This window comes from Melanerpes formicivorus, unplaced genomic scaffold (genome assembly GCF_026170545.1).
Source record: "Melanerpes formicivorus ecotype bairdi unplaced genomic scaffold, bMelFor1.0.p_v2 SCAF_7, whole genome shotgun sequence".
NCBI classification, from domain to species: Eukaryota; Metazoa; Chordata; class Aves; order Piciformes; family Picidae; genus Melanerpes; species Melanerpes formicivorus.
Genome location: NW_027142359.1, coordinates 4595246 through 4609644, shown reverse-complemented (window position 1 = coordinate 4609644; position 14399 = coordinate 4595246). Strand labels below are relative to the sequence as shown.

The 14399-nt window shown below is 43.7% G+C and overlaps 1 long non-coding RNA gene across 2 annotated transcripts in view; it reads left to right on the top strand.

Annotated features, from left to right (window-relative positions):
- Positions 1-14146, top strand: part of LOC137442159 (uncharacterized) — a 29019-nt gene extending 14873 nt beyond the window's left edge. The window contains exons 8-11 of one of the 2 annotated variants that reach the window (XR_010987593.1): positions 6964-7049; positions 11870-11939; positions 12455-12724; positions 14025-14146. This is a non-coding gene — a long non-coding RNA (uncharacterized lncRNA). Of the gene's footprint in view, positions 1-6915; positions 7050-11869; positions 11940-12454; positions 12725-14024 lie in introns of both variants that reach the window. The other variant, XR_010987592.1, reaches the window with a different exon arrangement.
- Positions 14147-14399: the final 253 nt, after the last annotated feature.

Here is a 14399-nt window from a genome sequence, read left to right as displayed (position 1 = left end):
CGTGGGGGCTGCGTGTGGTGGGAGAGCTTCTCTGGAGCTTGGCGCCTGGCAGGGCTTGCCAGCAAAGCTTCCTTTGACGTCAGGAGATGGAGAACAACACTCATTTATAGCTGCAGCTTCTTCACATACAGCTGTGTGACCACATCCCTGCTGTCTGGACCCTCGGGGGAAAATCCAGTTGCATTGCTCAGTGCTGCTTATCTCAGTAAGCAGGACAAGAACCTCATATTCACAATGTGCACATGGTGGTGGGTGAAGAGGTGTTGGCTTGGGAGGCATTGTACCAAATGTATTTCCACTGGCAGGCTCTATTTAATGATATTTTTTTTGTGGTGTATTTGAGAGGACATTGTTTATTCCAAGAGAATAGCCACATGCTTGTTTCCTGCTCTTGGCAAGGCTCTGGCCTTCCACTCAGGAAAGCTCAGGAATTTTTGGCAAAATCAGATGATTTTATAATTTTTCTTTAATCTTGACATGTTGCCTTCTGCAGAAATAACTTTTATGTGGAGCTGCTTGGGACCTCTTACTCCCAGGAGATTTCTCATTTGTCTGTCCCCTGGGATAAGGATCTTGTCACTCCATGTCATGTCTGGGAGATGCAGTGAACCATCAGGGAAGGCTGTATTTAACCTGGGCAAAAGATCTGGAGGCACAGCGAACCTTCCACTCTGGTGAGACCACATCTGGAGCATTGTGTCCAGCTCTGGAGTCCTCAGCAGAGGAGAGACATGGATCCATTGAAATGGGTCCAGAGGAGGCTGCAAAAATGATCCAAGGGTAGAATCTCTCTGCAGTAAGGACTAGCTGAGATAGCTGCAGTTGCTCAGCCTGGAGAGGAGAAAGCTCTAGGGAGACCTTCAGGACTCAAAGGGGCTAATCAGAAAGATGAGGACAGACATTTTACCAGGCCTTTTGTTGCAGGATAAGGAGTGGTGGTTTTAAACTAAGAGAGGGAGATTTATACAAGACAGAAGAAATTTTTGTGCTGAGGGTGACAAAACACTGGCCCAGGGTGCCCAGAGAGGTGGTAGACCCCCCCAACACCGGAAACATTCAAGGTCAGGTTGGACAGGGCTCTGAGCAACCTGATCTAGTTAAAGATGTCCCTGCTGATCACAGAGAAGTTGGACTAGATGACCTTTGAAGGTGCCTTCGAAACAAAATCACTCTATGATCCTTCTAAGGGACCATGCTATGAGCAGCCCCACCATCTCCAAGTACCCAAGCTGAGTTCCTTCCAAATTAAAAGGTCCTGCTAGCAAGAAAGTCAAAGAACATTCATGAAATAGTGTTTCTGGGTCAAAATTAGCAGTCCAGTGTCAGTGAGGGTAGGTTATGAATCATAATGTGCCATCAGTTGGTCAGCACTAGCAACACGAAGATGCCACTTCTCACTGAAAGACAGATTGCACTGGTGGAGACAATGCATCTGGTTTGCCCTACATAAATGTCCTCTTTTATAGGTTTTCTCTCTACTGTTCTTTCTAGCTGCTGTCTTTAACAATAAAAACAGTTCAGAAACAGAGGAGCAGATCCTCAGCAGATGTCCATGGTGGTAGCTGGGTCACCCCCAAATTACACCAGCTGAGGCCCAGGGTCTGCAGTGCTCCAAGAGATAAATCACCCTGCACTGACCTCCTGGATCCAACAGGAATGTGGAACCATCTGCACTAATCCACAGTGCCATGACACATGAGGAGATGTGCTGCTCGAGATAGTTGGAGCCAGAACCATCCAACACAGGGTGCTGGCTGGCTCTCTGCACCTCTGGAAATAAAACCCAGAGCTGAATGTGAGAATTCCATAAATCAGCTAATTATTGTACCCCCTGTGCATAGTTTGGTGTCTGAGTTGGGACTTCCTGCTTTTCTCCAAAGCAGCTGGAGATGGGATGTTGAACATGGTGTGTTATTGCTCCTAATGGTATTAAAGAAAAACATCTCAAGTGCTGGTTGGCATGTTTTGATTATATGTGAGGGTAAAATGAATGCCAGATTTGGAGTGGGGAAGACTTTTTCCTGCAGATCTTATTAACAGGAGCTGTTGGGGGAGCAAAGTGGGCAAGAGTGAGGCATTGGGGCTGGGGGAGCACTGGATAAGAGCTTCCTCTTAGAATTCATTTGATATTTTTACTGAATGAATCCCTGATACAGAAGACCAGAGCCCTTGGTGGTTCCTCTTCTCTCTTCCTTTGGTGTTACTATTTGTGGCTTTATTTATTTGTACTAAAAGCCTTAAGCTCGTTACGGCATTTTTGCGAAGTGTTTCTGTGGCTTGTGTTGAGTGAGTGTGTGCAGAGCAGTTGTTCCTTGGACCCTTTTGGATTAATGTTTGTCATATGATTGCCTGTGATTTCATGACCTCTGCGGCTGAAGTGAGCCCTGTGGGGGTTTTTTATGTATGTGCAATTTAGCTTTTAATTAAGGCCTTGTTATCCAGGGAGTTGCAGCTCGGTTGGTTTGCATGCCCCAAGGTTCTCCTGGCTTGATACTGGAGTAAGGTAGTCCATATTTGGAAATACTCAGCTCGTTTCTCTTGTTTCAGTTTCCCAAGCTGTTTGAATTAATCTTCAGTCTTCTTTTCCAATGTTTACTGAAGAACAGCAGTTTTTTTTAACACTCCCTTTTATCACACAGCAGGATCAGCCGAGCTCAGACAATGCGTATTCATGCTAGGGTCTGTTGCTCATTTAGCAGTCTGCAAACTAGTAACAAAGTACAGATGCATTGAGGAAGATCCTTCCTCCACAGATGAACCCTGGACCAGGATGCATCAAGGAGTTGTGTCATGCAGTTCACAGCAGGCACATCACATGGGCCGGAGAAGTTCCACTGGCTGTTCTTAGGACTACTCACCCCTAAGCGGTTTTATGCACATTGGGCACCCTTGTAGCTTGCCAGGTTGGCACAATTAATTCAGTTGGGTTTGTCTTTTATTTATCTTCTATTTTCCTCATTTTCTGACTAACATGGTTCATAAGACTTAGGTTGGACATAAGGAGGAATTTCTTTACAATGAGAGTGGTAAAATACTGGAATAGGTTGCCCAGGGTTGTGGTTGAGGCCACATCCTTGGAGACATTCAAGATCAGACTTGATGTGACCCTGGGCAGCCTGATCTAGTTGGAAGTGTCCCATGGTGACTGCAGGGGGGTTGGACAAGCTGACCTTTGAGGGTTCCTTCCCACCCAATGTAGTAGGTGAATCTGTGATCAGGTCCTTATGTTCAGTTCTTAAGATCCATATTACACATGGACATGAGGTCTGCCTTTTTGCAGGAAAGTGAATGGTTTCTGCTGCCGTGGGTGTTTGGTGCATGATCACATTTTTCAGAGCTGATATCCTTTTCATGCACACTCTCTAGGCTGTCTCTAGAACACCTTTGACAGACACCTAGCTGCAAAATAATACCAGAAAACCAAAGCAGATAGTTACCAGACCTTCATCATGCTCCTTCAGCTAGATCTAGTTCCCCTTTTTCTCTTGCCCTTCTCCAAATCAGGGAATCACTTGATAGCAAGTTCCCAAGATGCCACCACATTCCACTGCCTTACTAAAGTAACCAAAAGATTACTAGACAAAGTCAAGTTGATTTTTATGACAGTGGTTTGGGATGTAATTCTGAATAATCACATGTCATCTCTATGAGGAAGTAATAGAGGTGCTTCAAACATCAGAATTCCAGCACTTGCCCAAATTTTGAGAATCAAAAATTCTAGAGATTTTTGTAGCCAGTGCTTTTCTTGAGCAAATGAACATCTATAAAATCAAGAACCAGATTTGAGCTCAGATTTGGTACATTTTACAGTTGTCTTGAATGTTAGGTGGGCTCTAGCCACTCCATCCTGATCCAGTTGTAACAGCTTAGTGTCTCATTCTTAGAGGCTTCTTACTACTGCCTTTGTTTTAAAGCTGTTTATTTCTGCTTCCCATTTTTCCAAGCTCAGTGTTGAGATGCTGAGATGGGTGCTAGTCTAATGTAATAATCTTTAGAAATCATTCTGGGGTGTTTCATACTCATATGGTGGCCAAACTCTGAGTTCAGTCAGTCATAATCATCACACTGGAGCACGGTCAAGATGCAAAGTTTGGCCTGGACCCTGTGACCATCTGGCCACGGGGAACCCAGCTGCCTCTTGAGCTAAAAATGCCCTTCATCCGTCATGATAAATCCCCTTTTCTACCAACAAACCTTCATTCTGCAGCTTACCTCCTGGCATGTAAATGACTATACTCTTTAAATAGGATTGTTGGTGGTTGTTTAGGTTTCACATGGCCTCTTGGAGAAAACTCACACCAGATACCCTAGCAATAACCATAGGTAGATCTGCCGAGCCTTGCAGAAATCCACCACCAGGTACACAGACCCTGGTGGCATCACTTTAGAAGACAGGTGCCTGTAAATCATTTGAGCCAAAGGATGTAGAAAGGCACCTGTGAAGGGACAGGATCCTCCTGAAGGAAAGGCACATTCATGGCATTCATTTTGGAAACTGATTTCCATGATACAGGATAGGAGTCATATCTCCTGACATTGACATCTCCATCAGCTGCTACCTGGGCAAAAGAGATGTTTGCAATGCAGAAATTATGTCCTGCTAAGTTCAGCTGCCTCTGATAGGTCAGCAAAATCATGCTTTAGTCATTCATTTCTCTCCATTGATTTTAAAGTGAAGCTAGATGACTAGCTCCAATGTAGACATTAATCCCAGAGACATCTAATGTCCATGGAGATGTCAATCTCAGCTGAATTGCCTCTGCCTCTAAGCTTGAATATGAGAAAAGAGATCTCAGGCTGAAGTCAAAGGCAGTGTAGAACTACAAACCAGATGCAAAATGTCAAGAAAGATAAAAGCTTAGAGATGTTCCATTGCCCTGGGAAGCTAAAGGCACCTATCTGAAAATGAAGCAGCAAAACAAGAGAACAGCAGAGAAAAAGGCAGTGTTGGACCAGTGCAGGAAGATGAAAATTTCCTATCAACACTGAAAGTAACAGTTTCTGAAATCCACCTTCTCTGTCCCTCCCAGAATGTAAATGCTAGCAGTTACCCCTGTGAAAATCTGGAGCAGTTCTGTGGTAGTAAGTAGCAGATTCTTGGCTAGTGGAGCCTCTATGTGGCAGATGGGTTTTTTGGAAAATGCCACTTGCAGAGCCCAGCTGGTAACCACAGCTGAGATCTCCCTGTCAGAGATCTTAGAAGTCAACGGCTGTACCAGCTCTGATTTCACTGGACACAGGGACTGGACTGCTGGAAATTACACCCAGGTGTTAGGTGAAGAGGTCAGATTTGGCCAGTGGTTCCCAGAATGATAACATACCCATTTCAGGCAATTCTCCATGTTTACCATGAGAAACATCTGCATTAACTGTGAAATTGCTGGAACCTTTGGCAAATTATTTTGCCTTTTTAGGTGAGCTATTAAAAATTTCCTTCCCCTGAGTTTGGTTGATATTTAGGTCTATTTTGGCTGAGGATTGGGCACCTCTTCCTGTCACTGCCCAAAGCACCTTGCTTTGGAGAGGCCAATCTCCTGCCAGCCTGATGCTAAGGCAAGCTAGGAACAGGCATTTTCCACCCCCCGGAAGGAAGGCTGGCATTTAGACACAGTTCCCTTCTGAATCACACAAGAGACTTGGAATATTAAAGGATTTTATTGAATAAAAGGATAGTAGAGTGTTTTATCTCACATGTGGCAAGATGAAAATCAGTCAACAATTTCCCTGAAGAGTAAACAACGCAGCATATGGGGAACTCTGTTGGTGCTGTTGTTGTTGTTGAAATCTTCGTGCTCCCAGAAAATTCTGAGGAAGTGTTATTTTCAGAGGGAGGGGGTGGAAACTGTGTGGTATGCCTGACCAGTTGCACTTGCTTTCAAATGAGAAACATCAGCTGGGTGTTTGACTTTCTCTCTGCTGAGGGCTGCATATCGTTGCCCCAGCACAAATGACTTGGTATTTTATTTTCTTTTTATTCTTGCACCAGGTCTCCCTGTACCAAATAATAAAGGAAGGAACTTCTAAGTGTTTTCAGTGGCACCTGCAAACTGGCTTTTGTATCATAACCTTCCCTGAGATCCAGAAGACACAGCTTTCTCTGTACTGTCTGATCTGCATGCTATTTAACCCTCCTTCTCCAATAGTTTCTGTGTCCTCAAACTTTGTCTCTCAAACTTACTTTCTGTGCCCATGCCATATGCACACCCACCTGGATGTGTTATGTGCGATGTTATGTTTTATGCTGTGCTAAGTGCTATGCACACACACCTAACCGTGATGTGTTACAAGTAGAGATAGCTGTGGATTTTCCATCCTGTCATTTTCCAGCAGAAAAAGACTCAAAAACATCCAGTTTTGCTGTTTGAAAAGTAGAAGTCCTTTCCCCCCTCTGTATTACAGACCCCAAGTGAGGCCACCCTTGGGAAAAGTAAAGTAAAATATTTCAATTGGGGATGGGTTGATGATAATTAGAGTCAATACAATGTTTCAACTAAATGTTTTAGTTTACACTGTTTCAAACAAATCTTGAATTGCTTTTGCTAGTGGTGAAATTATGGAACATGAAAGCTATGGTTCAGTCCTGGATTTTCTTGTGGGAGATGACCTTTCCCTACTCATGGGGTGAAGCAGTCATTGCACTCTTATGTGTGATGGGAAGTGGCATTTGGCCAAGGCCATAGGCCTACAGAAAAGGGGGAAGTCCTGATTTCAAGACTGGTATTTAATGTTTACATCATTGCTCCCAGAAAAGGGCAGCAGTGGGATGCTCCTGAAGGTAAGTTTGGGTCTATGAGATACTTCCTATTACCTGCAGAGAGCATTAGAGAAGGTCTTCAGTTTGCCAGACTTGCCTTTGTGAGTGTTTTTATGGAGGAACATGGTTGCAAGGCCTTCCCATTGCTGTTTCTGCTTTAGGAAACAACAAAGAAGGACTTTGCGCTGACTTCGGTACCTATTGGACAGGTTCAGTGGAAGGGACGGAGTCAAGAAGCAATGAAGTTTTGTTGGTATGTGGCGGATTTCAGTTTCTACTGATCTCTACAAACAAGGTAGGCATGGACTTGTTCTTTCAGAAAAATAGTTACAGAAACCCTTGCTATCCAGTCAACAACTAGAGGTGGACAGCAGTGGTGGGTTTGCTCTGCTTTACATTTCTCAGTGATTCCCTTTGCCAGGGAACCCAGAAGAGTGGAGCAGTTGTTCTCACAAGGCTCCAAGTACAAAATGATGTGGCCAGGAGGGAGAGAAAGTGAAGTAACTCTGGATGTGATTTAGTCAGGCTGATGAGTTGTCTCCACCAGGAGACACCAACGCAGAAAGCTGGAGAGAACACTCTATTTGTGCAACATGTTAAAAAAAAAAACCAGAAAGTAAGATACAACTGACAGAGGCTGTGCTCAGGGGTCTGCTTATATAATGTAGAGTTTGGGAATTGGATCTTTCCTATGAAAGTAAATGTTTTAAATCCACTTTTTAGCACAGTTGCATTTTCCAGACAAAGTACCTTATGAACTTCACCAAAGAGGTTCTTTGAAGGTTAAATGACAGCACTGTGGGTAAAGAAAGCATAATTGTTAAAGTCAAGAAATAGGGGTTCTCAACTCAGCTCCATGGAGATATTGCTGCATGACCATGGGCAAGTACTTTCATCTCCACATACCACATTTGTGCATTCAGTCCTCCTTCAGTCTTTCACCTGGCTTCATAGTCCTCCAAACAAGCTAGTGAGCAGCTAACCAGTACTGGCTGAGGTGTGGATATTGAAGCTCATGCCATGCAGAATGGCTTTGTTTGGATCCAATCAGACCAGCTTTATGTAGCCAGGGGTACACATGGCTCCTAAAACCATGCGATCTGAGCTCTCTTCTGGCTTTGTGCAGCTCCCCTTGTTTGCTACATCTTGGGTTTTTTGGCAGATCAGAGTGCCTGCTAAGTATGTGCTAATACACAGACTGAATGACAATATCCCATCACAGATTATTTCACTCCTTTCTCACCCTCCATGCTAAGGGAGATAGAGGCTGTACACTAACCAAGGCAAGAGTTACTTAGCTTATTTAATTTTCACAAGGGAAATTAGTTGCTTGGTTTAGGGGAAGGGGTGTTTGCTTTGTTGGGCTCTTCTTCCTATAAATAATTTCATTTTTGCACCTAGTCACACTGGAAAAATAAAGTTATCTATTCCACAACTATAACCTTAGCTGTGATCTAGCTATGTCCTCTGAAAATTGCCTCAGCTTTCAAAAATGTCTTGTGGTACAGCAGACATACCATTACAGCTGTTCTGCAGTATTTAAAGGGCAGAAGCACCTAAGCTATTGCTCCCCTGACTTCTGTTTCCAATGAGTGAAAATTATCTTACAGGCAGAATATTGCTGATCACCAAACACAGTGTGGAATTGTTGCTTGTTTCCTATTCTCTACCAGGGATGCAGCAAAAATAGAAACAGCTGCATCTTTCAATTGGGTGAAATTTGAATAGTGTTGCTGTGCTTGAAATAAAAAGGGAAAAGCAGCGTGGAGTGAGGGGTTTGATCTGGTCACTGCAAATGAGACCAAATTTCAGGATTTTGTGGCAGATATAATTCTAAAACTAAAGAACATTTGAATCTAGGCTTCTGGTTTGGTTTTTGTTTATTTGTGGTTTTTGTTTATTTGTGGTTTTTGTTTTGTTTTGTTGGGGTTTTTTTCTTATAAAGACAGCAATATCAAGACAAAAGTTTGCAGTAGACTGCTGACTGGGGGTGGTCTCACCAGCAGATAGACAGATAAAGCAACCCAGTGACTGCCAGATGATTTCCATGAGATTTTAGACCAAGAAAATAAGAGAGGTGCTTTTCTTCCTTAACTTTGTTCATTTGAATGATTTTACAGGTTCTAATAGAAATTAACTAAAATTGGCAGCAAAAATGAGTTAAAAGTTTGCAAGTACCAGCCACTCAAGAGCATCGGCAGACTTTAATTCTGAGGGATTATGCATCTCTCCTACATAGGTATATACAGGAAAGTAGCCCAAACTTCCAGGACCCTCCATGATGCTGTCTCTTCTTGTCCTTGCCTTTGAGACTGAACCTGCAGGTGCTACTTAGCATGAGTATTGGACCAGCTACAAGTCTTTGGCAAACAGCAAAGCTGTTATTTAGTAGAATACCTCTGAAACAGTCAAATTGAAAGAGATTTCTACAGATGAAATTATTCAACTGTTGATGCAGTTTAGGTCTTGCAATATCTAAGCATCTTCAAAGACCCAGGTCCTGATGTAGGCTTGAGCTGTCACTGGGATCACCCAACACAGTGTCATTACACCCATCCCAGTAAGAGACAACAGCATGGATGGGAAATGGGGTTGCGGTCCTGCACAGTGCCATGTCAGTGTGAGTTTGTTCCCCCAGGTCTGTCCAGGAATGTCTGAAAGGCTGTGGAGGATCCTTCTTGCTAGGTTTGTTGTCAGCTTGTAAGATCACACCTGTCTTGCTCCCATCCTCCTGTTTCTCTTGGTCTCTGTGGGTCCCCAAGGCCTCCCAAAGGCTGTCCCTCTGTGACATTTACATCTCTCACATACTTGGGCTCATTTGTCACATCCCCCAGTTTACTCATTGCACGGTGATGCATATTTACTAATTCTAACATTTCCTCGTTAGTCATTCCCTCCAGGCCCATTAATCACTATAAATTCCCAAACGAGAGGCTGCAGTACATCGTTCCTTCTAACAGACAGCTGACACGTAGTAATTAGGCAGCTGAACATAAAAATAATGAGCCTGAGGCTCCCGCAGATCTCCTTCCCCCTCTTGGCACCCCGGGGGCAGCCCCTCTGCAGCATACACAGCGCCACACGCTATCGCTTGCACCATGGCTGTGCAAGCTGCTCCCCAACACAGATGTGCCTATTTCCCTCCCTTCACCCCCAAAACCTGCTCTCTGATCCATGGAAGAGGGACTCGAGCATTTAGCTTCATGACTTCTGGCATTATTTTCCCATGCATCACGTCAACCTAGGCACTGAATTATTTAATCTCTCTGCCTTCCCTTGTTTCCCCGTCATGCAGGGACTGGTCCAGCTCCTATTGTTCATCTCTACCTGCTGCTCCAGAAAATCCTCGTGCCAAGCTGCCCTGCCAGTTTGCCGCAGACTCTCTAACTCAGAGCACACTCTTGGAAATAATGCATCTTTTCACAATGGCTTTACACCCTGAAATAAATAGCGTGATTCAGGCAGCAGTTTGACTGCCATGTGCAATGCAGAAATGGTCTGAGAGACCAAAAGGCTCTTTGTGTCCAGCCTAATTTTCCTCTTTCCTTGTATTCTCCCTCCTCTGCACAGCTAGGGGGCAGTTCCACAAGCTTTTTTTTCTCTCTTGTTTTTTTCTTCTTTCGGCCAGGAAGCTTTCTGGTGATCACTTTTGTTTGCCACAGAAATACCCTGGAAACAGAGTGCCCTTGGAGAGGGACACAACACCATCCACTCCAAATTACACTGCTGTCCCAAACATCACTGGCCAAACTGGAGTTAATGGGAGGTGGGAAGAAACTTCCCCAGTAGCTTTCTTTTTTCCTCCTGCTCCCTTCTGAGACAATGTGTCTTGGCTGCATTTGGGTTAAATAGACCCCTGATCTGCTTTGTTTATGGTAATTTCTTTATTCCTGTGAGAGCAAGAGGGAAGGCAGCATCGAACTGATATTGTTCTGGGACTGCAGATGGGCAGATGGTTCGAAAAAATGATTGTAAGATTTCACTTGCACTCTGGGCCTGTCTTTCACATTTGGGTGCAAAGACCAAGTTTTGTCTTCTGTCACAGAGAGCCTAATTTAGACTGCCTAAAACTTGAAATCAGTTTGAAGACAAATCCCCAAGGTCAACGACTGCACAGATTTGGAGGTTAAGGAATTGAGGTTAAGAGCTGACAAACGAGGATGTCGAGGCAAGATTATGGAAATGAGGATCTGTAGCAAATTCTCTCTTGTTTCCCCCTTGTAACCTCCTAATGACATTAGCGCTTGTCTTTGACAGTCCCTCCTCTAAGGGGAACTTGCTTGAGCGCTAAAGACGCTTTTATGAGTCCCAGAGACACACACAGGAAAACATGTGGGCAAAGCTGCTAAGACCCAGATATGGGACACAGTCCTTAAAAGCCCTGCAACGACTTAAAAGAAATTACCTGAAACAAGGAAGAGAGCAAAATGGGGTTGGCAGGTGGGTCCCCATTGCTGTATTCTCACCCCAGGCCCTGTGCTGAAAGCAAATGTCGTTTTTTTATCCCCCATGCTGCTAAATGCACTCAGTTAAAAATTCAATCTTCACCTCTCCCCAGTGAGCTGGAGCACTTCTACTGTCCCTTCTCACAGCTGCAAAGCTGCAATTTGAAGGGATTAAAGCCAAGATCATAAACCAGTGCCTATTAACACTGCCTGGCCAGCTCAAACCACCCATCTCCCAAGTCCTCAGAACAAGTTAGCGTTTTGTGTAATGTGGTTTTCGTGTTGCTAATGCAAGTAACTGCTCAGAGGTCGCTGAACTCATTTACCCCAGGGAACGTTTCTGGACACCTGGTCCATGGCTAGAAATTTGTGCTCTAAGTATCAAAACCATCCTCACTGAGGAGCACTGCGTGGCTGGATTTATTTCTGCAGGGTGGTGGCTCCTTGACTAAAACACAAGACCCACTTTTTCCTGCAAGGTTGTCTCATCTCATGCATTATGGTTTGGTTGCTGCAAATGAAGTGCCCTTCTGATGTCAGTGTAGCACCAAATCATCTTTCCACCCTGTTTTAGTTTTGATCCTCTCCATTGTATGTATACAGAGAGCTGACCAAGAGCAGCTGGATGGATAGGAAGAATTTAATGGAGATGCCTTTACTTCCCCATTAGGTTGGTGCACTGAGCCACAGGACTCACTCCTTCTCCCCTTCTCATCTGTAGGACATTTCTACTGATGTTGGTGAGATGAGGTCCATTTCTTTCCTCCTATGATTAGATGACAGAAAGCTAGGCATTATTAGCCATTAATATATTAGCCAGTGATGGCTAATATAAAGCTGAGATGTATTTTTTAACTGTAAAGTGAGTAAGATATAGCTCATGTGGTCAGCAAAGTATCTCTGTGGATGGAAGCATTAAGTAAGGATAAATAATGTGCATAGCTGTTTAAGAAGCACCTTTTTCACCTATCTGGAAGACCTGCCTTTCTATTGATCTCAGATGTCTGAATTTATGGCCTTGTTATAAATTTTCTGATGCCTCAGCTCCCTAAAGTTGAAGCATTCACTCAAAGTAGCTATAGCTTTACAAATAGATTATTTATTTATTTTTCAGAAATAGAGTTTTTCCATCTGTTTGTTCTATTTCCCCATCTGTTCCTCCAGCCTCATAGTCTTGTTCAAACTGTTTATGAAGACTGTCTTTAAGTGAATATATATGTGATTTTTGTTTGTTTGTTTGTTTGTTTCATTCCAGGACAATTGTTTCTTTGCCAGTGGTTTGATGTGTTCTGAAGCTGCCTCTCTGAACTACCCTGGGCACCTTTTTTTCTAACCCATTTACTTTTCCAATATGCATTTTCATACATTTCACCTGTGATCACACAGTTTAAGACCACAAGGAGTTCTTGTCTGATGCACAGTGATCACCACAGCAGGGCTTGACTGTGGCCTGCAGCTAGATTTGTGGGAGAAACCCAGAAGGTCCAGTGGATGACATTGTGGTGTCCACCTGGGTACTTCAGAGGTGAGTGACACCAGGGCATTTCCAGTAGTGCTGCTCTTGCTCAGCTGAGTGAGTCAGTTTTGCATGCTGCTTTTTTGTTACACTAAACCAGAATCACAAACTTGTTTTCTTTGGAAGAGACCATTAAGGTCATCATGTCCAACTGTTAACACTGTCAGGACACCACTAAACCATGTCCCTCAGCACTACATCTACTTGCATTTTAAATCCCTTCAGGGATGGGGACTCTACCACTTCTCTGGACAGCCTGTTCCAGGGCTTGACAACCATTTCAGGGAAGAATTGTTTTCCTCATGCCCAACCTAAATCTCCCCTGGCACAACACGAGGCCGTTTCATCTTGTCCTGTTGTTCCCTGGGAGTTCAGGGAGTTCTAGAGAGCAAGGTCTCCCCTCAGCCTCCTTTTCTGCAGGCTAAACAATCCCAGTTCCCTGAGCCATTCCTCACAAGGCTTGTTCTCTCAACCCTTCACCAGCTTCATTGTCCTTCTCTGGACAAGCTTCAGCACCTGAATGTCCTCCTTGGAGTGGCCCAAAACTGAGTGCAGTACTCAAGGTGCAGCCTCACTTGCTCAGGAACATTTTCTACACTCATCTAGTGTGACCCGGGGGCTTCTCAGTGGATAGACATCTTTTAAAACAGAGTTATCATACAATTTAGAAACAAAGGAGCTTGTGAGAAGAAGGAGATAAATTTAAAATTAAGAATAAATTACATATAAATAAAGTGCCTGTTATCAGTAGAGTCCTCCACTGAAGATGGTCTTAGAGCACCTTCCATGGGCTCCCCTCACTGAAGAACCTCTAGTAGCTATGAGGTAACTACTAGATAGAAGTCAAGGCACCCAAAGCCATCCCTGTGTTTGATCAATCTGGAAAACTTTGTCAGGAATCACCAGCCAGAATTTTGTTACAGTTAGATCAGAAGGTGGACTGGATTCATCTTTGTAATTGTCTGAGAGACCAAGTATTCACCCTTTGAGAAGCTACCACTTCTGCTACAAAGAGAGCAGAAATTTGCATCTCTCCAGGCCACCCAAAAAGTCATCTTTGATTTGTCAAAATAATCCTTTATGCAGAGGAATTGAGAGCTTGGAAGTTATCCAAAAATGTGTTAATCTACACTTTTAAAATTTCTCTTTTTATGTAAGGAGGGGTGGGGGAACTAATAATAAGCTTGTAAATCATGTGTTTGAGTTTAAAGAAAAATGCTTTGGGAAAGTTTTGTAGCCTTCTGCAAGACATTTTGTTCTTATTCCTTCTGTCTCCACAAGACTTTTGCCTTCTACTGTTTGCCAGCAGGAGGAAGATTGAAAAAAATTCTACTGGTCCTGTCATCGCAAGGGACAATTGTGGAGTGATTTTATTGTGTACCCTGCTCCTTCTGGGAGGATGAGATCAGACCCTCCATTTAGCAGAAGACAAGGCGCCTTCTTTTTCATTCCAGATGTGCTAATCTGTTTGTAAACAATGAGGGCTTTTGTCATATTCAACACAAAGTTCTTCACTTTATTGTGTGCCCTTGAATCTTTGAACACTGCTGTGCTCCACCTTTCAGGTAAAAGAGCTCACAGAAAAGTCTTTGGGTCAAAGAGAGCCCAAATTGCTGGTTTCCATACAGGAGGACTTGCCCAGAAGGACTCATAGCAAGCACTGTCCTTCAAAACCAAATCCTTA